This window comes from Staurois parvus, unplaced genomic scaffold (assembly GCF_062004578.1).
Source record: "Staurois parvus isolate SC_StPar_1 unplaced genomic scaffold, SC_StPar_1.0 ptg000102l, whole genome shotgun sequence".
Lineage (NCBI taxonomy): Eukaryota > Metazoa > Chordata > Amphibia > Anura > Ranidae > Staurois > Staurois parvus.
Window position 1 is genome coordinate 1,011,590 of NW_028317898.1, and position 25,284 is coordinate 1,036,873.

The following is a 25,284-nucleotide window of genomic DNA, read 5'->3' on the forward strand; positions in this document are numbered from 1 at the left end:
ATGGCAGGTTCTAGGATGAGGCTTATTACAATCAGGCATCTAACACTAAGAATACGATGACTAGCATGGAGTAGGTTAGCGTAGTGTAGTTTAGTGTAGGTCCTGCCCTGAAAGAGTCTACCTTGTCGTGGTGGGCAGGCTTGTCATCTTTTGGTTACAAATGTCAAAACTGGAGAAAGAATGTATTGTCTCTGGGCAGTTTCATTTTTGACCATGGGATTCAACTAAAAGACTCCTTAGATTTCATATAGACAGACCAGAAAAAAATAGTTATATGTCTATAGAGAAAAAAAGATGCAGACAGTAATCTGTACAAACTATTTTAAAGTGGCCTTGTATGTTATCAGCATTTTTAATGTTACACGTTTATTCCTTATATTTCATGCCGGCAACATTTCTCTGATCTAATGTTTACAGGGGTATACTCTCTGGCCACGACACGACTCTGGAGATTTCTCTGCTGACCCACGGATGTTGATCAGGTGTCCAGGTAGGGTGGCGGCTTTCTCTTTGGGTCCTCATGCTGTTAGGTCTGCTGTCATAGGACTGCCTTGGTCATTCTTCTCTTCTGATCAGTCCTCAGTGTTACCAACATAGAAATAATGCTTGTAATAGTGTATTAGCACAGGTTTTTTAAGCGGAGAGTAGACACTCTTCATCTGAAGGAATGGAGTGAGGCTAATTCTTGGGGAGCTCTGAAACTGTGGCAGGACAGGAATGTTGGTGGCGCATAGCTCTGAGGAAGCCTCGGCCTTCCTGTTGGGTTCACGAAGTTCAGGATTGATTGCACCTCCTCCCAGTTGGGTGTGGTCTGGTGGGATAACTGGGGTGTTGTGCATGGCCTGATAGGTGGAATATGGGTGGGGTGTCCTCCTTCAGGGGGTGACCACAGTACCCTGAGGGTTGTCATTTCCCCTGTTGCTGCCATGGGCTCTGTTCAGATGTTTTGGAATTTTATTTCTAAAAAAAACTTTTTTTAATTTAACATCCAATTATTTATTGTAATACACTATTGTGAGCATTTTTCTATGTCAGTAAAACTGAAGACTGGTGAGATGAGGAGGGCGACAAAGGCAGTTCTCTGTGAATAAACTTCACTATAATTAACCACTTGCCCTCCTGAGGATTTACCCCCCTTCCGGTCAGCAGGCCTCTTTTTGCTACTCGGCGCTGCAGTAATTCAACTGATAATTGCGCGGTCATGCAATGCTGCTCCCAAACGAAATTTGCGTCCTTTTTTTCCACACAAATAGAGCTTTCTTTTGGTGGTATTTGATCACCTGTGCGCTTTTTATTTTTCACGCTATAAACAAAAATAGACCAAAAATTTTGAAGAAAAACAATGTTTTTTACTTTCAGCTATAAAAAATATATAGTAAACTCAAAGTTAGTTATAAATTTAGGCCAAAATGTATTCTGCTTCATGTTTTTGGTAAAAAAAATCCCAATAAGTGTATATTGATTGCTTTGTGTGAAAGTTATAGCGTCTACAAACTATGGTATAGATACTGCAATTAACGCCATTTTTTGCTATACAGCGCTGTGCTAGTTTAATGGACAATTGCACGGTCATGCAATACGGTATATAAATGAAATTCACATCTTTTTTTTCCCACAAATTGAGCTTTCTTTTGGTGGTATTTTATCCCCTGTACGTTTTTTATTTTTTGCGCTATAAAAAAAAAAAGGCTGACTATTTTGACAAAAAAAAAAACAATATTTTGGACTTTTTGCTATAAAACATGTCCAGTAAAAAAAATGTAAAAACCAAATTTAGTCATAAATTTCTGCCAAAATGTATTCTGCGACATGTCTTTGCTTAAAAAAAATCCCAATACGTGTAAATTAATTGGTTTACGTGAAAGTTATAGCGTCTAAAAATGGCGGGAAAGATACTGGGATTTTTTTTTTATTATACTAATAATGGCGGGGATTAGCAACTTATGGTGGTGATCAGCGATTTATGACAGTGATCAGCGACTTATGGTGGTGATCAGCGATTTATGACAGTGATCAGCGACTTATGGTGGTGATCAGCGATTTATGACAGCAATCAGCGACTTATGGCGGGACTGCGGTGGACATTTTGACACTGGGGGGGGAACTGACTAGGGTCACTGACATCCCCAGTGACACCAAAAAAAGAAACACACACACTGTATTAATGGCACTGGGGAGGAAGGGGTTAACCTTTATTAGGTAAAGAAAGGGTTAAATGTGTGAGGGGAGTGTTTTACTAGGGGGCGGGGGTGTGTACTTCACAGGAACACGCTGATCCCGCTGATCCCGAGAGATAAAGTCTTCTCTCAGGTTGAGGTGCTGGGAACTGACAGATAGCAGAGCTGCAATGTAAACACTGCAGCCGTGCTATCTGTAAGTGATTACTTGTAATCGCCGGCACCTGGCGGGAAATGACCCCTACCTGTTTTGCACAGCGATGTTAAAAGATGGCGCTGTGCGTACAGGTTCCGCCCTGCCGCAGTAAAAACACTGCGGGGGGTCGGCAAGCGGTTAAAATGCTTTAGACCTTTCAGACTGAAGGTCAATTATTTTCAATTAGTGTTTTGTACAGACATTGATGCTTGGTCAGAGAGTGAAGTGTGGTTCATTACACAATGGTGTGTACATTAAAACGTGAAGGAAAAAGTGGACTCTTTGTTTTATTCTATTTCAGTATGCTAGAGATATGAATATGTGTGGGAGATTGGGGACAATACCCCCAGTGTCTTTCCAAGTCTAATCAGGTAATAGACACATCTTGGGGAGTCTCCCATCTTGTACACTTCACCTGCCTTATTGCAGGCTAATGTGGATGTATGTATGTGGAAGAGAGCTCAGAATTGATCAAAGAAGGGGAAATGTGCCATTACAGGTGACCATTGCTGACCACTGCATCACCCGTCATATAATACCAGCAACAGCCATTTTAAATTTGTTCTCCGTTTTGTGAATGAAAAGGATTGTTCTTTTGTACATCTTGGTAAACAAGTCTGGAAAGGAAGAAGGCAGGTTCTAGGTTGAGGCATATTACATACAGGCATCTAACACTAAAAATACGATGACTAGCATGGAGTAGGTTAGAGTAGTGTAGTTTATTGTAGGCCCTGCCCTAAAAGAGTCTACCTTGTCGTGGTGGGCAGGCTTGTCATCTTTTGGTTAAGACCAGACCAGAACAGACCAGAAAAAAATAGTTATATGTCTATATTTCTAGAAAAAAAGATACAGACAGCTATAGTTCTGAAGAAGTCCCTGAAGTGGGTGGGACAAAATGCGTAAGCTGACACGTGCCTACCCACTCTCTCTGACATCCACATGCCATCTCCACATGCTGTGGTTCATATGTAGACCTTTCACAGCCATACATCTATTCTTGAGCCGTTTGCTAGGCTTGAACTTGAGGACTGGCCACCATCCACGGGAGTGCAGGCAGATTTTTTGCTGGACTTGGACGTTTCATTGTTATTTCAGCTTTATCATCACAGGACCCAGGGGTCCTATCAGACTGTGAGTTATAGCGATTTGTGATGCTACTTTAATCATATCAGTTGTACAGATCAGGGGCTGGACTGGTCATACGAGTTCATGTTGCTTATTTACTCCTACAATATCCTCTATCACATAGGCTGGCTACTGTGTACTATAGTACTGAACTCCCAGTTACAAGCTGACCATCCTCACTCCATGGCTGTCATTCCTTCTCTGGCTATCAGCTGATTGATTTCAGCAGGCTGCACCAGTTTCATCCATTTTTCTCATGCAATACCTTCCATTGCCTTACCTTCATTACGGCCTCCATCCATCTGGTTCTGGTCACACAAGAGTTTATTTATACCACGTATTGCATGGACTTTGAGGCTTTTGCCCTGTACAGTGACTTTATACCTTGTGATCCTCTTTGGCCAACGGCCATGTCCACACTGGACTTTGCATATTGCTATATATTCTAATGCTATATGTTTATGCATTGATGTTTGTTGTTTAGCTGTGTAATATATCTATATGGTTGGCACTTCCAGGAACCCCCGGTGTGTGCAGTAGGCTTACTCTCCATCTAGTGGGTTTTGGGGGGTTGGGGGTGTCAGTGGGCTGGTACTATCTCCCTCAGCTTCTCCTCTCTCTTTTGTGAGTGGGATGGTGGGATGTGAGGGTCCTCTATCTAGGGGAGGAGTTCCTTGTGGGGGTATTTGGGGGTTGGTTAGGATTGGTGGGGTGGTTTGGGTCAGGGATTGGGTGTTGAAGGGTTGGGTCAGGTTAGTCCCAGTGGACCGACTCCATCCTTTGTCCATCCCTGATGGTTCCCTCTTGATATCTCGGGGGGTAGAGTCCTCTGTCATGCAGGATTATCATGTCTCCGATGGCCTATTACTGTTTATGGTGCATAATAAATTTCTTTTGAGGTTAGTTTTTTAGGTGTGCAGCCTTTTTTCTTCTCCTTTTTTTTGCAGGTTCTAGGTTGAGGCTTATTACAAACAGGCATCTAGCACTAAAATTACGATGACTAGCATTGAGTAGGTTAGCGTAGTGTAACACAGCTGATCACATGACAGAGCCGACGTTATCTGCTCTTTACAGTGATCGGTGATCCACTGTGTCCATCCCGAGGGCGCGCATGCGCAAGTAGAGTGGGAGGATGTCACCCTATTGAGCATCTGTGGGGCATCCTCAAATGGAAGGTGAAGGAGTGCAAGGTCTCTAACATCCACCAGCTTCGTGATGTCATCATGGAGGAGTGGAAGAGGACTCCAGTGGCAACCTGTGAAGCTCTGCTTAACTCCTTATCCAAAAGGGTTAAGGCAGTGCTGTGAAATAATGGTGGCCACACAAAATGTTGACACTTTGGGCCCAATTTGGACATTTTCACTTAGGGGTGTACTCACTTTTGTTGCCAGCAGTTTAGACATTAATGGCTATGTGTTGAGTTATTTTGAGGGGAGGGCAAATTTACACTGTTATACAAGCTGTACACTTACATTGTAGCAAAGTGTCATTTCTTCAGTGTTGTCACATGAAAAAGATATAAAAAATATTTACAAAATGCGAGGGGTGTATATATTTTTTTACAAAGTCCAAACTTCTCTTTTAAAATAGTTAATTTGATTTCTTCAAAGGTTACACTGGAAATAAACAAGTTACTACATTTTACTTTTGCTCACCACTTTCTCCAAAAGTTCTCTGTATATTTTGATGACACATTTACCTAAATGTCATTTTACTTCACTCAGTTTTAGAAAAACGGGACTTTAATGGTATCTATCAGGTGTGTAACTGCAGATCATGGTGCCCCAATGCAGAATTTTGATGCAGCACCCTGGTGGCCTCCCTGCTATTGTTGATCTTAAAGTTGTTCTAAAGGCTTAAGGTTTTTTACCTTCTTGTATTGTATGCATGAAGCTAAAAACCCTTCATTGTGCAGCAGCCTCCCAGCTCCCCTAACATTCACCTGAGCCTGATCTCTGTATAGCGATGTGCATAGGAGACTCAGCTTTCCTGGGCCTCTCCATCCTCATTGGCGGAGACACAGCAGTGGGAGCCATTGTCAATCACAGCTTGTGAGGAGGGAGCGGGGGGTTCGGCTGAGTCCCGCTCTGCTGTGTCTGATGTAGCGCCCTCTAAGTAGCTAGGCTGTTATTTCTGTAAGACAGAGGCTGGGTAGCAGCCTGGGATGAGTCGGCCTGGGAGTGAGGTAGTGAGTTCACCTCAGGACAGGCTGAGAGGTATTACAGGTCAGGGCTTCTGGAGCCCTCCCACCATTCCAGAAACATATAGAATTTTCTGGAAGAGGGGTGGAGGAGGCCTAGGTCTGCATGTTTAGGGGAACTTGGCTAATCCCTTGGCAGAAGGCCAGGCAAAGTGACCATGGACAACCCTTAAATGTGGCAGAGTTTGTGCAGCAGTAGTGTGTTTGATGGATGGAGAGGAAGGTGGGAGTGTGAATCCTGGGAGGGGGCCCCAGGGAGGGGAGCCTACCTACAGGTTGTTTGCTGGACAAAAGTATCTCCACTCCACCATCTCCGAGGGAGGACAACCTGTCAGCTGGGAAGCAGCCAGCCCAGGGTAAGGCCTGAAAGCAGCTTTAACTCATCAAACTGACAGGACAGTGTGAGTACTTTTACACCCCCTGGGGTAGATAAAGGGAGAGAGTGGTCAGGTGCAAGACCCAACTAGTTAGTCAGTTTATTTATTTATTGCAAGTACTTATATAGCACCATCAATTTACGCAGCGCTTTACATATATATATATATATTGTACACTCACATCAGTCTCTAACCCTCAAGGAGTGTACAATCTAAAATCCCTGAGATTCATACATACACATACTAAGGCCAATTTAGACAGGAGCCAATTAACCTACCAGCATGTCTTTGGAGTGTGGCAGGAAACTGGAGTACCCAGAGGAAACCCACGCAGGCACAGGGAGAACATGCAAACTCCAGGCAGGTGGTGCCGTGGTTGGGATTGGAACCAATGACCCTAGTACTGCCAGGCAGAAGTTCTAACCATTTAGCCACATTTTTGTGGTGTTACTCCGTAGGCAGCTTGTGCATGCATTTTAGAGGTACATCAGTTCATTTCTAAAGGGCTCATGTTGTGTCTCCACACACTAAAAAATGCACCATAACACATACACCACTGAACACCTGCATTGCATTGGGAAAATTAAGGTCAGCAGCATTTTTCAGTGTGTAGATGCTCTTTAAGGATCCAGAGGAAATAGGTGGGCACAAGCAGAGACAGGAGCCAATTAACCTACCAGCATGTCTTTGTAGTGTGGCAGGAAACTGGAGTACCAAGAGGAAACCCACGCAGGCACAGGGAGAACATGAAAACTCCAGGAAGGTGGTGCCATGGTTGGGATTTGGCCCCAACGACCCTAATACTGCCAGGCGGAAGTACTAACCATTTACCCACTATGCTGCTAGATCTTGGAATCTTGCCCAGGGATACCCTCAGTGGAGCTGGGTCAAGAGGGGGACTCATCTGGGGTCTGAGGAGGTACACCAAGGGGACTTCAGTGCTCCTTAACAGAGACAGTGCTATTTTTGGATGCACAGCTTTTGTACAGTGTATACGTTGTTAAGACATTTGTCCTCAAGTTTGCAGTTCCTTGGGCATCCAATATACCCCTAGACCCCATCCAAGTTGTTCAGTCCTTAATAAAAACAATTAAAAACAAGCTCAAAGACTGAATTACTAACTCTGTGCATGTGAAGATGTGGGAAAAATGCATGTTGCCTGACCGTGCAAAGCTTACGGGACCCAAAACTCAGCAGCCCCTGAGGATGTAGTGCTACACTCATGAACGCAGAGAGTGGGGCTGGGGAGCGAGCTTGTACAAGAGCCCCTATAGCAAACAGCTTGCTGTGGTGGCACTTCTCAGGTGGGGAGAGCCAGAAGTGCCGACAGGGAACCCAGGAAGAGGAGGATCAGAGCTGCTCTGTGCAAAACCACTGAGTAGAGCATGTAAGTATTTTATTAAATATATACTGTATGTACAAAAAAAAACAAGCCTTTAGTTTCACTTTAAAATAAAGTATGTCTATATTGAAGGGGGGTAGTAGGACTAGGGACCAGTTCTGTGGACAGAAGTTGTCAGGTACGAGGGGTATCAGTACATAAAATTAAAGAGGTCCTTCAGTCCCAGACCAAAAAAAATAAATGTCATCAATTACAAATACTGTAGCTGCTGACTTTAAGTAAGTCCCTGGCTTATTAAACCCTGGCTGGTTCTTCACCAGTCTTTGGGCCCCAGGCACCTCCATGCTAACTGTGGGAAGCCGGGTGTGACTCTGCAGCTTTGCAGGCAGCTCCCCACTACACATGCTTGTGCCATGCTATGCCCTAGAGATGGTCCTGCAGCCTTTTGGGACCTGTGACGTATTCCAAAAGGTTGCATGCAGAGAGGGTGGGAAGCTGAAGCGGGAAGTGTTAAAACCAAGTCCCCACAGCCCCTAAAAAAAGGAAAGTGTCTGAAAGGTGAGGAGGGCAGGAGGAGGCATAAAAGTGGAACTTCTTTTTAGGAGTTAAGTTCTGCTTTAACTTTTAACTTTCATTTTTCAGCCAACTATCCTGAATGCAGCAGCTCACTAGTCTTTTTCAGTATCTCAGATCTCAGGGCCTCAGTGTAAATTTTAAGCCCTTGTAACCCTTCCACCACCACAACAAGCAAGTGCTGAAAGAGAAGGCCTACTAGTAAGTAAAAAAAAAAATCTAAAACACAAGATTTGTAGTAGCAACACTAATGACCATTATAATATTCTATATTATGGCATAATTGTTGGTATTAAATCACACTACACACATTTGCAAATACTGTATATGTGAAAGCCACAGTGCCTTGCCAAGGCTCCTCTGTATACTGTGGTCTTAACTCATCATTTTGAGGTTCCGAGTTGGAACAAATATAGCAATGAAAGAATGAAGGGTAGGTTTGCCTGGAGGGAGCCAACTCCTTAAAGGTACAGGAACACATCAGAGACCCAGCAAGCGCACAATGACAGCTGAAAGCATTCAATGTGTCCCGGCATTAAATTCAATTGTGCAGATAAATGGCAACCACCTCAGAAGAGGTTTGGCACTGCGGCTTTCACATACATTTGCAAGTGTGTGCAAAAAAAGCTTCTCTTTCCGTGCAAACTGTTAGACAGGGCTAAATTGGTTTTGTTGCAGGCTAGCTGGTAAGTGTGCTGGAAATTTTCTGTTGTTTGTAATGTGCAAAGCACCTTCCATGTGCTCCTTACTGTAAAGGCTAGTTATAGATTGGGATGGTTGTCATTCATCTGCACATCTTGCCAGTTTTTTCCTGAGGAGACACTCTGGAATGCTTGCTTTAGACATAAGGAGTTAATTACAGTGCTGACCCGCAGTGGCGTCCCGAGGCAGGTGCGGGGGGTGCGCGCCACACCAGGTGACACCTACCGCATGGGGTGACACCGGACCCGCTCCATGAAAAGGTAACTTGTAAAGCAAGTCGACAATCCCCACAGGATAGATCAGATCTGAGGATTGGGGAGCATAATGGATAGGACTCCGATCCATTATGCTCAATCCACAGATCCAAACCATGCTGCGAGGAACGTCGGCATGCAACTTATACGGGGTGACACCAGACCCGCTCCACGAAAAGGTAAGTTGTAAAGAAAGCCGACGATCCCCGCAGGATGGATCGGATCTGTGGATTGGGGAGCATAATGGATTGGAGTCTGAACCATTATGCTCAATCCGCAGATCCGTCCCGATCCATTCTGTGGAGATCGTCGGAGGGGATCTCACCAAGTGTTATCGCACCGGGTGACACCAACCCTAGGACGCCCCTGCTGACCCGGTTTCTCCTTACTGCACAGCCTGCAAAGGGGGATTTGTTACTAGCAACAATAATGCTTAAATCTCCTCCTGTGTGTCTGATGTCAGCTCTTTTAACTGGAGACATCACAGGGGATACAGAGTCGGTGTCAACAGAAACCTCTGCAATCCTTAATAATAAAGTACTGGGTTTGTGGTATCTTCACATATACACCAATTTTTAATGTTGAATTTGACTTAAGGACCCCCCTAATAGGTCCCCTTTTACTCCCAGGCCCCATATCAGCAGCATGGGCTAACATGGCTATTGTTATACCATTGGTACCCACAACTTTATAATCCATGGCATTATTTGAAATTCATAACCCACAAAAACAGTAAAAATGTTTGGCTGATAATTATTGCGATCTTTCCTTTTTTCATCAATGCCAGCACTGATTTTCTGAACTACTTTATACAGTGCAATATGTTTCACCAAGGCTTTTCACCCATTTTGTATGTGTATTAGGCTGCTGAAAATCATCTTCTCATTCAGTGAGTATTGTGACGAACGCGGTGCCCGACCCCTGCCCTTCTCACCAACTTGTGACAAAGGACCAGCCGATCTCACACCGCGCTGTCACTTGCGTAACAATGCCACTCTCAGCTGCACCCTGCACAAAGATTTTCCAGCTCGCAGGACCACAACCAGGGGCAGACTGACATCTCATGGGGCCCCTGGGCAATAGGGGATCATGGGGCTCCTGTGTCCTTGCCCAAACTCAAAAAAGCCTATGAAAAAGGTACCAGGGGCATCTCATGGGGCCCCCTACTGACCCCGGGCCCTCGGGCAGTGCCCGAGTTTCCAAATGGTCAGTCCGCCCCTGACCACAACCTAGGTGCCAGCAGCCTCAGAGCGATGGCCACTGGGTTAAGTTAATTATGCAATTAACCCTTCAAACTCCAAACTGCCACCAGATAGCTTTGGGACTATCAACCCTTCACAATGTTAGCAAGAACAAACATGAACAATAAATGTCTGTAACACACACTGTCACCAGAGACAGGTATATTAAGAGGGTTATTATATACAGTAGCACTTTTCAAGAGACAGGGATTCTTTAGTTTGCATTAAAAGTCTTAGAGATAATTTTAACACTTTTAAAAATAGAGTTTATTAATGAAAAAGTCAAATGGTGCAATTAAATTATTTACAGAAAAAGATGTTACAAAGAAATAAAGAGTACAATAAAGTAACAGAGAAAAAGGAAAGGAGGTAAGAAAGCAGAATACTTGCAAAGTCCTTGGTTTTAGCAGAGTCCAATTGTCCAAGCAAATAACGTTGCCTTGGCTCTCTTGGGTGTTTCTTGGTTGATGGTAAATGAGAGCTCCCCTACTAGATCTGGTCAGTCCCTTTTCTATGATATCAAAGAGGTGTTGCCTGAGAACAACTGACCAATCATCCGGTTTAGGGGATGGGTGCTAGGAGGTCACCAAATTTATTACCAAGTTCCAACTACAGTTTCATACTAATATTAACAACTTCCAATATGTGCAGGTGGTATTCTAGCAACTGGCAGATTATTATTCAGAATTATATTTAGATCCCAGGGATACCAAACACAGCACAGCATACCTTTGTCACCCAGGAGGGAGGAGACTGCTTTCTCCCCTTCCCTATGTAATACCATAGTTATGTATGACCTTGATTTGTTCAGTATGATATTCCCCATTCAAATATATACCCAAAATTAATGTGCCCTGTTCCTGTTGAATTCTATTAATTGTATGTGGAATTGTTACGTTGTGGGATAGACATTTTATGGCATGCTCTGTATTCCTAGAGCCTTAAAGGTCACATGTGACGGCTTGACTGAGTTATTATGGTTTTACGATAGGGCAGTGGAAAGTGTTTTTCATGGTTTGTGGAAATAGACATCCTGCCTAGACTAATTAGCTGTTTACAGCTCTGGTCAGGTCTGGACACTGCATCTTTTTGTGTTTTAATTAAGATAAGAAGTTCTTTTGAAGTTTGTTAAAAGTTTAAGCTACAAATTCCATAGTTTGCAAAGGGGGGGAGGCAGTAGGAACACTGCTCATGAGACTTTCACACGATGGCTTTTGAGTACAACTTCCATGTCTTTATTGCGCACAATTGTTACAGGTATCACTGTGCAAATTCATAGAGCAACCTCTTTGTCAACACTCAGAGCCCATTCACATTAGTGCGTTGTGTTAACGCTCAGTAATGCACAATTATCAGTGTTGGTGCAATGTGGTGCCATTCATTCTGAATAAAGCAGTCAATCTTTCTAGTGCATGTGTTTTAAAATATATGGACTAATTAAAGTATAACTAAAGGCAAAATGTTTTCTTTAGTTTTAGATAGAGTGGAGATGGATTAGAACACTTATCACTTTCTATTGCTGCCTGTGCCCCCTGTTAAAGAGATTCACCCTCTTTATTTTTGCTGTTTATCATTATCATTGAAAGTGAAAATAAAAGAAAATCCCAAATTTTGGGTTGTCCCCAGAAAAGTAGAAGATGGGAAATCTTCCAATAGGGACACTAGTTCTGGTTACCTGGGGGTCCCAAAGGAATTCCCTTAATTTGCATGGATTTCCTTTTACTTCCTGTTTAGCTATGGGACAGGAAGTGAAGGTAAATCTTTGCAATGGGACACAGATGTCAAAACAAAAAAAAATCTGGCAGAGGTTATTCCTCCCTTGCTCTATCCAGTATGAAAAAAAAGTTCTGCCTATAGTTCTACATTAACCTTTTATAAGTGCATGGTGCATGTCACATTATGCAAAAGAAAGTTATTTAGTCTGAATAGCATCCCATTTTACATGGAATAATTAACCGCCTGTAAATTCTCACTGAATGTCACATTGTGTGTTACATAGTCATTCATTCTGAGTGGCACCCCGATGCACCTTGTCAAAGGGCAGTGCCTGTCTGTCAAGCACCTTTTTTGGTTTGGTTTGGTGTGTTAGGCCACCCATTTCAATGAATGGACTGCCTTAATGCACCACACATTTAGACATGTGCACTGTGACACCTCAATGGTGTGAATGAGCTATTAGGGACATATTGGCAAAGCACTGAATGTGACACTCCAAGTATTTAATGATGGTTAATCATTCCCTGTACTTTTAGGCGCTTGGACTAGGGAGAATGACTGCTTATTGTATAGGTCACTAGATCTTAGTTTCGAGCTAAGTAAAGCCCTGTATACACGTTGAAAATATCGGACGAATGATCGTCCGTTTTTTTTTGCATGCTAGTATCATATCGAAAGTGAAGAGGTTACTAAAGTTACGAAAATTCTTGAATAAAAATTCAGAAGTGATGTAATAGAATGTAGCACTACCCTCTTAGGAGTTGCTAAAGATTTGGGTCCCCCTATAGTCCTGCACAGTCAGGCAACACGCATTTTCTTCAGACCTTGCACACTGGAGTTAATAAACAGTCTTTGAGCTTGGTTTTTAGGTTTTATTAAGGGGTTTGAACTTCGATGGAGTTGAGAGGTGTATGGGATGCCCAAGGAACTACAACTTGAGGACAAACTCCTTAGCAACTATGTACAAGTCTCTATACAGCAAAATCTCTTCTTGGAGAGTTCTCCTGGTGTATCACCCCAGATCCAAGATTAATTCTTTTCTTCACCCAGCTGCCTGAGGGAATCCCTGGGCAAGAATACAAGAAGCTGCCACTTTAGATGAAAGCAGTCCCAGATGAGGAGCTAGTCAGGTTTCCCACCAGAATGCTCTCTCCCCTTATCAGGCCCAGGGGGTGTAGGATTACTCACTCAGTCCTCTCCAGTAATACATGAACATAAAATATGCATCACTAAAAATTGGATATTAAAATAGATAATAAAATGTACATGATATACGTGTGCAAATGAGCAACATAACTTAGTGCTGAAACCAATGATGTAAAGCAATCTCAAATATCCTGAAGGAAAAAGGTGCATATAGTGACAATAGTGCCAAAGCCAGTCTATTCAGTCGTATTGCAAAATGATAAAAACAATCCGTGACATCTGTGGCTTAGAAAGTGAATGTTGATTGCACTAACCAGATAGCGCAATTATTGCGCATTGGAGTAAATAGGACCTACTCCTGGTCATCTGGATCTGGAGCACTGCAACGTGGCTCGTCACCAGGTCACCAGCATTCAGGTACTATGCGTCCAAAGGTAGAAAGCTCATCATCAGGTATTCCGTCATCAGTCACCAGAGGAATGTTAAGCCGCTCTCATATGTCAGGAATCACCTTAGGGGGGGCTCGCAGGACAAACAAGCCCAGAAGAGAGGTATCCGATAGTGTAGTATTTTTATTAAAGGATGTAATATAAAAACAGGTAAACAACTTACATAAAATATCAAGATGGCCACCGGTCGTTCATAAGGACCGTGCGGGCTAAGGTCACTGTGTGGGGGCACCTTTCTGACGCGTTTCGTGTAAGTACACTTTTTCAGGTGCCCATCTGACCACAAAAATTTCTCCCACTCCTTCTCTGAATCATTTAGATGTTTACTGGCAAACGTCAGACTTTCACATTTACATGTGCCTTCTTGAGGAGGGGGACCTTGCGGGCGCTGCAGGATTTCAATCCATGGAGGCATATTGTGTTACCAATGGTTTATTTGGTGACTGTGGTCCCAACTGCCTTGAGCTCATTCACAAACTACTCCCAAGTAATTCTGGGTTGATCCCTCATTTGTCTCATCATCCTTACCCCATGAGGCGAAATCTTGCTTGGATCTCTAGACCGAGGGCAATTGATGGTTATTTTGTATTTCTTCCATTTGCGAATAATCACTCCAACAGTTGTCTCTTCTCACCAAGCTTCTTGCTGATGGTCTTATAGCCAATTTCAGCCATGTGCAGGTCTACAATCTTGTCCCTGATGTCCTTTGACAGCTCTTTGGTCATTTGCCCATAATGATGGTGAGGTTTGAATGGAAGAAAGAGATTCTGTGCACAGGTGTCTTTAGGAGCACCTTCTTAAATTGACAGGACTAATCTGTGGCCCACATGAGCACATAGCCAGTCTGTAGGAGCCAGAATTATTGTTGGTTGGTAGGGAATCAAACACTTATTTTACTCACTGAACTGCAACTCAATTTAAAGCATATTTTTTTTTCTGGATTTTTGTTTGATATTCTGTCTCTATCATTTAAAATATACCTATGATAAAAAATGATAGACCCTTCATTTCTTTGTAAGTGGGAAAACTTACAAAAGCTGCAGGGGATCAAATAATTGCATTCCCCACTGTATACCCAGGTCCAGCCAACAATTAAAGTGATCACTTAAAAGTGTCTGGAAACCTATATTTTTTTAATAAAAACATGTCACCAACTTACCTGCTCTGTGCAATCATTTTTCACAGAGTAGCCCCAATCCTACTTTTCTGGGGTCCCCTCTGCCAAGTGCCCCCCATAGCAAGCCGAATGCTATGGGGGCACTCATGCAGGCTCACTCCTAAGACACATCTGTGTGTCCATTGACACACAGAGTAGAGTGTTGCTCGGCTCTGCCCCCTGCTCTCTCCGCACTGGCTGCGATTGACAGTTGCCAATGGCTCCTGCTACTGTCTCTGAGGGAGAGAGCCTCAGTGCTGGATCGAGATTGGACTTAGGTAAGCATGTTGGGGGGGAGCTGCACTCAGAAGGTTTTTTTTACCTTTATGCAGTAAAGGCATTAGGTTAAAAAAAGACCTTCAGCCTCTAGAATCATTTTAAGGAGAAGAAAAGATGATTATTAATTTTTAATTTTATAGCCACCGTTTAAGTTCCAATTTCCAGAAACTGTTAGTAAAAAGCCTGCATAGAGTGTCTTAGTGCCCATGATTGGACTTTATTACTATTGCAGCCATTACTAGCATTACTAGCACCTGAGGGGCTTCTTTTGAAAACCCAGGGACTATTGATTCTAATGGGAAACAAAGAGGTGCTGATTTGGTGCAGACTGAAGAGTGCTGTAAATGCTGACTATTATTATTAAGGTAGGCATACATGGACGGGCTGAATCAGTCTAAATTTAGGCTGTGAATGGCCCTGACAACACCACCCAGGTTGATCAAATCAACTGAGCTAGGTGGAAAATATTCCCTCAAAGAGTGACTGCATCCTATCAGATGCATGCCCTATTCAGGTATTCAGACAGCCGCGGTTGCTGTGGCTGTCTGAATACTATGCTTGGCATGTAGTGTGGAAGTAGAAATCGATTGCTTTTCTCTCATTCAATCTATGGAATGAATGAGAAAAATCTAAATGTGTATTGCTAGCTTTAGTGGAGGGGGATTTTGCTTATACCAGCTACTGTACCTAAATAAAGCAGAGAGTGATTAAAGATCTTTTGAGGTTTTAAGACCTGTATATTAGAACACTCAGAGCAGCTAGCTGTACTGTGTCATTATACAGGTGTGTAAGTCTGATAACCAGTGACTAAGTAGTAAGTGTTTCTGCTTCAGAATGCAAAAACAGATCCTCTCTGAATGTAGCAACCAGCCCAGAAAACCACATCTGGAATATTACTTCCCTCTGTATTTTATTGTATGAGTAAAGCAAGCCTTAAGATTTCTTTAAAAAGTTTTATAATAAAGGCCAGCAGTCTAAAAAAAGAAATAAAGAGTTCAAGAAATAAATTACAAAACACAGCAACCTATAACAACTCAACTCATTAAAATGACTAACGTAGGGCCAACATAAGCTAGATTCTGATCGGTTATCAGTTGGCAATTGTATTTATTTCTTTGCTTCTTGCGTTGGTTTATTGAATAAAAAGGTTAGTCTAGCAGGATGTTAGGGCAGAAACCTCAAAAGCTTGTGTTGTTTTACTGCAGATAACCAGGGGCGTATCTGCTGCAAGGCAAACAAGGCGTTTGCCTAGGGCAGCAGTTTTCAGGGGGGAGCCCTGCCCCCAAGCAGAAGGGACAAAGGACCAGGGCTTGGCAGGTTAGGAGAGCTTGGCAGGGCTCGGGCGGGAGGCAGGCTCAGGTGGAAGGCAGGGTTTAGACGGGGGCGGGCTCAGCAAGTTTTGAGCAGGGGAAGGTGGGCTCGGCTTATGTCATCTTGAGTTAATGGCAAGCCAGCTGTCTTACCCTCTCTGTGCCTTCCCGGAGCTCTGATTCCCTGTTGTACCCACTGCCATCATTAAGATCCGGCAAGAAGCCCAGAGCCGGACTGACCATTGCAGCTATGCTCCGCTTACCCGGCCTCTCTGCAGCCAGCCGGCTGTCTATTCCATTCACTGCATAGGGCCGGAGGGCGGAGCCTAGAGGTCAGCTGACAGTGCAGAGGGGGTGCAGAAGAGGAGACCATCGCTGCATGGCAGGTATCAGTGCAGCCGCAGACACCACGGACCCCAGATAAGGGCCCCTTTACTTGTCAAAGAGAGTCTCCCCCTCTCTCTCTCCTCCCCTCTCTCTTCTCCCCCCTCTCTGTTCTCCCCCCCTCTATGTTCTCCCCCCCCTCTCTTCTCTCCCTCACTCTCTCTCCCTGTCTCCCCCTTTCTTCCCCCCTCTCTCTCCCTGTCGCTCCCTCCCTCCCTCTCTCTTCTCCTCACTCTCATTTTGCACAAGATAAAAGTAGTCTGGGGGCTAACAAGCCTCTGGATTACTTTTACAGGCGGCGGAAGGGTGTCCCTCCCCCTCCTGCCACCGACGCCTTTACCAGGCTCTACCATGCAGTCCCAATGCAAATGATCAGACTGATCTGTGTCTGATCGCATGCATTGGGAGGCCAGAGGAGAGATTTGGGGTCTAATAGACCATAGATCTCTCCATAAACAGGAACTGTCATGGCGTATGCTATCACAAGGGATGTTGTTCATCCCTTGTAATAGAAATAAAGTTGATCAAAAAAAAGTTAAAAAGGTACAGTGTACAAAAAAAATGTAAATAAAGAAAAAATAAAATTAAAAAAAAAATGAAAGCACCCCCGTTCCCCCATGCTCACAGGCACATAGGTCCCTCACGCATATGTAAATGGAGTTCGCACCACACATGTGAGGTACTGCCATGAAAGTCAAAGTGAGAGTTCTAGCACCAGACCTCCTGTGTAACTCTAAACAGGTAACTTGTAAAGGCTTTTAAATTTTGCCTATGGAGATTTTTAGGTACCATAATTTGGCACCAAATGGTATACCATGGCTGGAGTGGGACAAATTCAGATGGTGGGGGTTGCCCGATTTTAGTCTTTCTGGGGAAGGAGGGGACGCCCAATTTTAGTCTTGCCTAGGGCAACACAAAACCAAAGTACATCACTGCATATAACAATTCATCTTATAGAATGAAATACTGAAATAACAAAACATCATTTTTTTCTCTGTACTTTCCATTAAAGTACTGAAGTATTAATTAAAGTATTAACCACTTGCCTACCAGGCACTTATACCCCCTTCCTTACCAGGCCAATTTTCAGCTTTCAGCGCTGCCGCACGTTGATTGACAATTGCGCGGTCATGCAACATTGTACCCATATGAAATTTTGATAATTTTTTTCTCACAAATAGAGCTTTCTTTTGGTGGTATTTAATCGCCACTGGGCGCTTTACTTTTTGTGCTATAAATTAAAAAAGTGCAAAAAATTTGAAAAAAAAAAAAAGTTTGTTTCTTTTATAAAATTTTTCAAACAGGTATTTTTTCTCCTTCACTGATGTGCGTTGATGAGGCAGCACTGATGGGCACTGATAGGCGGCACTGATGGGCACTGATAGGCAGCACTAAAGGGCACTGATAGGCAGTACTAATGAGGTGGCACGGATAGGCGGCACTGATAGACAGCACTAATTAGGGGTCACGGATAGGCGGCACTGATATGCAGCACTGATAGGCGGCACTGATAGGTGACACTGATTATGGGTACTGATAGACGGCACTGACTGGCATCACTGCTGGGCACTGACTAGCGGCACTGACTGGCAAAACCCCTGGGCACTGACTGGTGGCACTGACTGGCAGCACTGCTGGGCTGCACTGGTGGGTGGCACTGGTGGGCAGCACTGGTGGGTGGGCACAGGTGGGTGGCACTGGTGGGCACAGGTGGGTGGCACTGGTGGACACAGGTGGGTGGGCACAGGTGGGTGGCACTGCTGGGCACATGTAGGTGGCACTTCTGGGCACAGGTAGGTGGCACTGCAGAGTGGCACAGGTGGGTGCACTGCTGGGCACAGGTGGGGGCACTGCTGGGCACAGGTGGGTGCACTGCTGGGCACGGGTGGGCGGAGCTAGTGGGCGCACTGCTGGGCGGAAGTTGCGGGTGTCACTGCTGGGCACCGATCATCAGGGCACTGATCATCAGTGCCCTGATGATCGGTGCCGATCCCCGCTCTGACAACTGCCGGTTCTCGGCAGTACTTTCCTCACGATCTGACAGCGTGAGGAAAGTGCAGCCGAGAACCGGCACTTGCATTTCCATGTGATCAGCGTGTCATTGGACACCGCTGATCACGTGGTAAAAGGCCGGTATGATCGGCCTTTTACCACATCTCGTGATCAGCTGTGTCCGTAGGACACAGCGATCACGGAGATCGCCGGGTGCGCGCCCCCTGGGGCGCGCAGGAGAGCGCGTTCTGGGAGGACGTCAGAACTGGCCGGCCGCGGTGAAGCCGTCATTCGGCTATGCGCGGTCGGCAAGAGGTTAATAAATCATCCAGTTTTATCTTGAACCAGTGAATAAGGTATTGTCTTCATAAACATGACAAAATACATACATTCATTAACAAAAACAAACTCAAAAAATCGAGTAAGGAATTACATTTGCATTGCAGTACAGATACAATCCCAGCATGCATTCAAATGACAATACCTTTTTTTTACCACAGTGCAAAAAAATGAATGCATCTACGTTGCAGCAAATTGATTCATACATGTTGACTGCCAACACGTGTATATCTTGCTTACTAAATTGCGATGGCTTTCTCAACTGCCTTGTAATTTTTACTAGGATTATAAAACAGCCCATCACAATAGATTGACAATTAAACTATTCAGGCAAGGGGAATTAAACAATAAATGCAAGGGGAATTCTGACAACTGCCATACAGAGGCTATTGTCAAGAGATACTTTGAACCTGTTTTGAGTTGTAATTAAGCTGGGTAAAATCAATGGTGGAGTTAAATAGAGAGAATAACAAATTAACAAAAATCATAATTGGTTGTAACAATATCAACTTTCTGTGTGCTGATTCTCCAGTTGATTTTTCATGTCTTAAAACAGACAAAAAGGTAGTTTCAATAAAAATAAAGATGTTTCGGTACACAAAATGGTAAAATGATGTAAAACAACTTCATTAAAGTGTCATATGAAGTGATTAAAGAATGCTGAACTAACTTAGCTATGATGGCGAGGGGAATGTGCAAAGTGCTAGGTGATAAATGAATTATTATGCTTTGGCCCCTCCCAATTCCATTGGAAACATTACTAACTGCTAGAGGCACCGAGGGCAGGACAGCATACCATGAGCTAGGACGGCAATGCTTACAAAGTATTGGCATCCTCTTACCATCACTACAGCAGTCTGGTTGTTGGGATATTACCCTAATAAGTGACATGCTCAGGAAGGCATAGCACTATTCATATCTTGCTGCAACTAAATACATTTCACAATTAAATTAACAGATTCATTTGCTAATTATGATGAGCAAAATACTCAGGAAAAATTACATTAAACCAGGAGAAAAAGTAAAAAAAGAATGAAAGTACAAGGGTCTGAATTATGGTAAAAAAATATATTTTCATATTTTAGTGCCGCTGAAAGAAAAATATGTCAAATTGCTCTGGGTGACATACACATTTTTATACACGAGGACCATTTTAAGTGGTTTCAGAGCTAAACTATTTTACAGTACATGATACTGTAAAAATAATACACATTCATAAATCACAACTCTAACTACACGTACATACAATTAATTTTGCACTCATTTAAATCACACAAATATATTACTAGAATTAAAGTCAAATATCTATTAATTGAACGCCACATAGTTCAACTAGAGACGTCGCTTTTGTCATTGAGGTTCTTCTTAGTTTTGTTCATACTAATTAGCATGGGAATACCCAGTGTTTCTGTCATGGTCATCATTTTCTTTATTTTGTTGTGCTTCTTTTCTTTACCTCTAAAAAAAAACCAAAAAAAAACCAAAGGTTAAAATATAAATATGACATAATGCATCTTGGGAGACTTGTTTGTAAACGCCATGTTTGAATCATATTTATAATTGCAGTGTGTGTGACACAGTCTAAATAAGCCCCAACTTCTATTCCACATGTGCCGAATCCATCCCTCCAGGTCATTTCATGTGGCCGTCAGCTGCAGCACCCCCTAGTCTTTGCCCCCACCTTGCCTGAGCAGTCAGTAACTGGAAGGGAGACAGAACCCCTCAGCCAGATCCTCCGTCACTTTGTGCAGCCAGGGACAGGCTCATCTCCATCCCCTCCTCTCCTGTCTCAGCAGTCAGTAGCAAAGAAGAGGATTGAGCTCCTCCTACAGATCCTGTGTCTCTCTTTGCAGCTTAGGACAGGCCATCTCCACCCCCCACCCCCTTTTCTGTCCCAGCATTCAGCAGCAGAGAGGAGTACAGACCTTCTTTGCCAGATCCTGCATTTCTCCATGCAGCCATGGACAGGATCGTCTCTGTACCCCCTTTCCCATCTCAGCAGTCCACAGTAGAGAGGATGACAGATCTCCTACATATGCTGTGCCTCTCTGTGCAGTTGCAGCATTCCCTCGTTTCTGCCTCCCCTGGTCTCAGCATTCAGCAGACTCCAGTCCTTCTCCAGACCCTACCCTTTCTGCTTCCAAGCTCTGCCCCAAGTTTATTCCCTGCAGCAGCAGTAAGGGGGGTGCACTGTAATGCAATGGAGAGTGGGGGACTCTTGACTTCTGATGGTGGGGGGCTCTTGACATCTGATGTAAGGGAGGGTGGGGAGCTCTGGACATCTAGTCTTACAGGTACAACTGGCCCTTTGAGGGCAACCATAATGCTGGTGCAGCTAGACATGCTGATGCGGTTAGACACCCCTGTTCTATTCTATTTTCTCTCACTACAGAAGCCTTGGCATTGGTGTAAGACATGAATTAGGGCAACACTTTGGCTAGCATACATATTGAACCACTTGACTTTCGTCTAGGCTACAGGTACTCAGTGTGTAACAAATCTGGCCATTCATGGCAATAGCCAAGTTAGGTAGATGTAGACAGGCCAGGAGGCTACCAAGAGTCTACATTTGTTCAGATGTTTCTGGATGCCCTCTAACCATAAATAATTTATTCAGACAGTTCTGTATCTGCGTGGCAAGCTCTTGCCCTGGAAAAGCAGTCATTAGCCTACAAATAGACCAGTTAAAGACAGAGGGCCTAAAATGAGCTTTCCCTGTGATCATCTGCACATACAAGAGGCTTTTTAAATACTTAAAACGAAACTTCACTCTCTCAATCAGCATGGACTATTTCTAATCCTTATGCTGCTAGCATTAGTAAAGTATATCATATTTACTTGTTTTAACCTTTTCTTTTTTTGTATTCCTTCATTAACTTCCTGGTTTCCGTGCCTAAGGAAATGATGTCATGCATCCCAGGAGTCTTCAGGAGGGGAAGGAGCTCAGCCAATGCCTGAGCGAAGGACAGATGGATTCCAGGAAGTAACTGCTATGTGAAACATCTGCCCTTACTCAAGATGACCACTGCCAGAAATGCCAGGAGGTGTTTTTCAAAATGTTTTCTTAGCAAAATAAAGCATGGAGGCATGAATGGATGGAGGAGTTTGTTTTGAATATTAAAAATGAATTGTATAGCATTTTTGGTTTGTGGTGCTCAGATGCAGTGCAGTTCCACTTTAAGTTGGAATCTAAGCATTTGAATCTGAGGTTTAAATCGTCTTAACTTACCCAATCTCCTTCACCTTCTGAATAACCCAGGGCAAGTTAGGTCTGGAGTAAAGAATCTTGCCTTCTTTTGTGATAAACCTGGAAGAAATACATAGTATTTGAGAACACTTCATAAGTGTTTATTAGCATTAAGATATAAACAGCAGATATGCATATAATCAGAAACTGGCTAGTTTTTGCTCATATCAATGTAAACATTTGTTAAAAGTTAATTCTACAAATATACTGTATGAATATAGCACAAAGCACAGCACCTACCCTCCCCACAATGCACCACTTAGGACCTCAGCAGCCCATCACCAGGATCCAGTACAATCACATGGGGTGCAATTATCCCCAATAATGGGTATTTTTGCCCCACTTCCATTCTCTTCCAGCTCAGTGGCTAAGTAATTAGCACTCCTGCCTGGCAGCACTAGGGTCGTTGGTTTGAATCCCAACCATGACACTATCTGCATAGAGTTTGCATGTTCTTTCAGGGCAGGGACTGATGTGAATGTACAATATAAATGTAAAGCGCTGCGTAAATTGAGGACCCTATACAAGTACCTGTAACAAATAATAAATAAATTCTAATCTTAATACTTACATCACAGCTTCAACACAAGGAGGAGCTGCTGTAGGAGGAAGTCCACTATAGGAACTTTGGATTTAGCTGAGGAGACCTTGGTGCAGCAGGTGCTAAATTTATCAGTGTCTGCAAATAATAACAAGTGTAGAGAATTAACCATCACGTGAAATTCTATGTTATTAAAACAAAATGTAAGGTGACAGCAAACTGCATTTCATATACATACCATTTGATATTTCATAAAGGAATATCTCCACCAAAATGAAGAAATCCCCACCAATTCAGCTTTTGGGTTGGTTGCTTGCTTGCTTTTGTGCCTTAGTCTACAACAGCAAGCCTATAAAAGGTATCACTTTCTTACATCCAGATTCCCAAGATATTTGTTTGTTCTTTCAAATGAGGAATCTGCTACATAACATGACACATCAATTTAGCTAGTGGATAATGGCTTTGCCAATTGGTCCAAATTGAGAATTTAGAGGGAATATTTTACTAATGGCAAGATTGCCTTTTAAAAAAAAATGGTGAAGGATCTGTATATAAAAATCTTCAGAAGAGGTCCTGAGTAGTCTTTACCAGTCAGTCATATGAAAATCGTCATTTTATGGCTGCATGATTAAATACATTCAGTGTTGCAAAAAATCTATTAATAAAAGATGGGATGCAGAAACAAACAGGGAAAATATTGCCCAATAAATAGTTATAACACTGTATTGTCTTCTACTCTTCTTTCTCCTTAAACCCTGCCAAACATTTAAGTCATTTTATAAAAAGTGATACAAATTGGGAGATTTTCTCACAGATTCCTCCCATTGTCCTTGCTTAGTTTCCTTGTGTATATTAGAGGCTGAAGTAAAAAACTCACTAGTTTATGTAGGAAAAATCTTTACTGACCCACTTGTTCCATAAATCAGTTCACATGTAACCATACATCCTTCCACCTGCATATTATCTATCTGCTTACTATGTGTTCTTCTGTCGCCACTTACCAGCAGATACGGTGACTACTGCAACTGCAAGGAGTGCCATACACAGCATGGTCTTCGTGGAGCACATGATGTTGGGGTATCTTTGACCTTTAGGGCTCTTGTCTTCTCCTGTATGCAGAGCTGCTGAGTACTGATAGCCACATGGAGCCATCTTCTTTTATAGACCCAAAAAGAGGAACTTTACAAAGGCAGAAGGAAATGATGCTGGTATTTCCATGTAGTGATTACAGCTTCAGCACTTACAGGTGAAACCAAAGATGACAAATATTTTTCTATAGCACTGAATAGCTGAAGATAAAAGAAAAGAAAGAATAATTGTTGCAGAGCTGGCCATCACAGAAACATTGATAATGGTAATGTTGATGATGAGAAAAGGTCAATTTAACCAACTTGCTGGTTTATTACATTTTTTATTGACAGCAAGGGCAAAATCTCCTCTTTACAGATCCCAGTTTTCCCCCCTCCACTAAGTCTCACCACTTCTGCTGCATTCAACGGTACATAAAGTATAAATGGAATATTCCACAGGTGAACAGGGAACCTCCTGATAATGGCTCTGGTGGGTAAGCAGAGTTGAGAATTTAGGTACAAAACTGGTGTCACTGGTAGTGTAACTCAAAATTTATTTTTTTTAATATAATAATAGCTTCCATAGTGGAGTTAGGTCCCTTTTACAGTTTTGCCAATGCTGATCTGTTCCCACTGTTGAATGCTACATTATCCTATTATTTGGCAGTGAAGAACTCCTCCTGTTGTTTCTAGGAGGAGGTAAGGAAGAGTCACCAGTTTTCATCAATGGCAGTAGCACCTACATCAACACAAGGCAACTTGTGAAAACAGATGACACCTTCCCCCTGTCATGATGCCTCCCTCTTGTCCTGCTACCCTCCTACCTGTCTCGATGGCCTACTCCTGTCCTGATCTCCCCCTTCCTGCTGCCCCCCTCCTCTCCTGCTGCCTCCTTCCTGTCCTGCTGCCCCCATCACGATGACCCCCTCCTGTCCCACGACCTCCCCCTGCCATGTCACACTGCCCTCCATCATGCTCCTGTACTGAAGAGGTGGATCTTAAACAGCAAAAGGAGAGATAAATGTAGATGGGGGTGGTCGATTTTAGTCTTGCCTAGGGCAGCAAAAAAGTAAAATACACTACTATGCGAAGGGTCGATGCTGGGACTGCAGGGATGGGTCAGTATGTGGGGACTGCAGGGTTGGGTCAGTATGTGGGGACTGCAGGGATTGGTCAGTATGTGGGGACTGCAGGGATGGGTCAGTATGTGGGGATTGCAGGGATGGGTCAGTATGTGGGGATTGCAGGGATGGGTCAGTATGTGGGGATCGCAGGGATGGGTCAGTATGTGGGGATCGCAGGGATGGGTCAGTATGTGGGGATCGCGGGGATGGGTCAGTATGTGGGGATCGCGGGGACGGGTCAGTATGTGGGGATTACACGGAAGGGTCAGTATGTGGGGATCGCAGGGATGGGTCAGTATGTGGGGATTGCAGGGATGGGTCAGAATGTGGGGATCGCAGGGAAG

General features: G+C 43.5%; 1 long non-coding RNA gene across 1 annotated transcript in view; it reads left to right on the forward strand.

Annotated features, from left to right (window-relative positions):
• The window catches only part of LOC149467733 (uncharacterized), a 33,670-nt gene extending 11,616 nt beyond the window's left edge, over positions 1 to 22,054 (forward strand). The window contains exons 2-3 of the long non-coding RNA XR_016311861.1: positions 418 to 490; positions 21,857 to 22,054. This is a non-coding gene — a long non-coding RNA (uncharacterized LOC149467733). The remainder of the gene's footprint in view (positions 1 to 417; positions 491 to 21,856) is intronic.
• Positions 22,055 to 25,284: the final 3,230 nt, after the last annotated feature.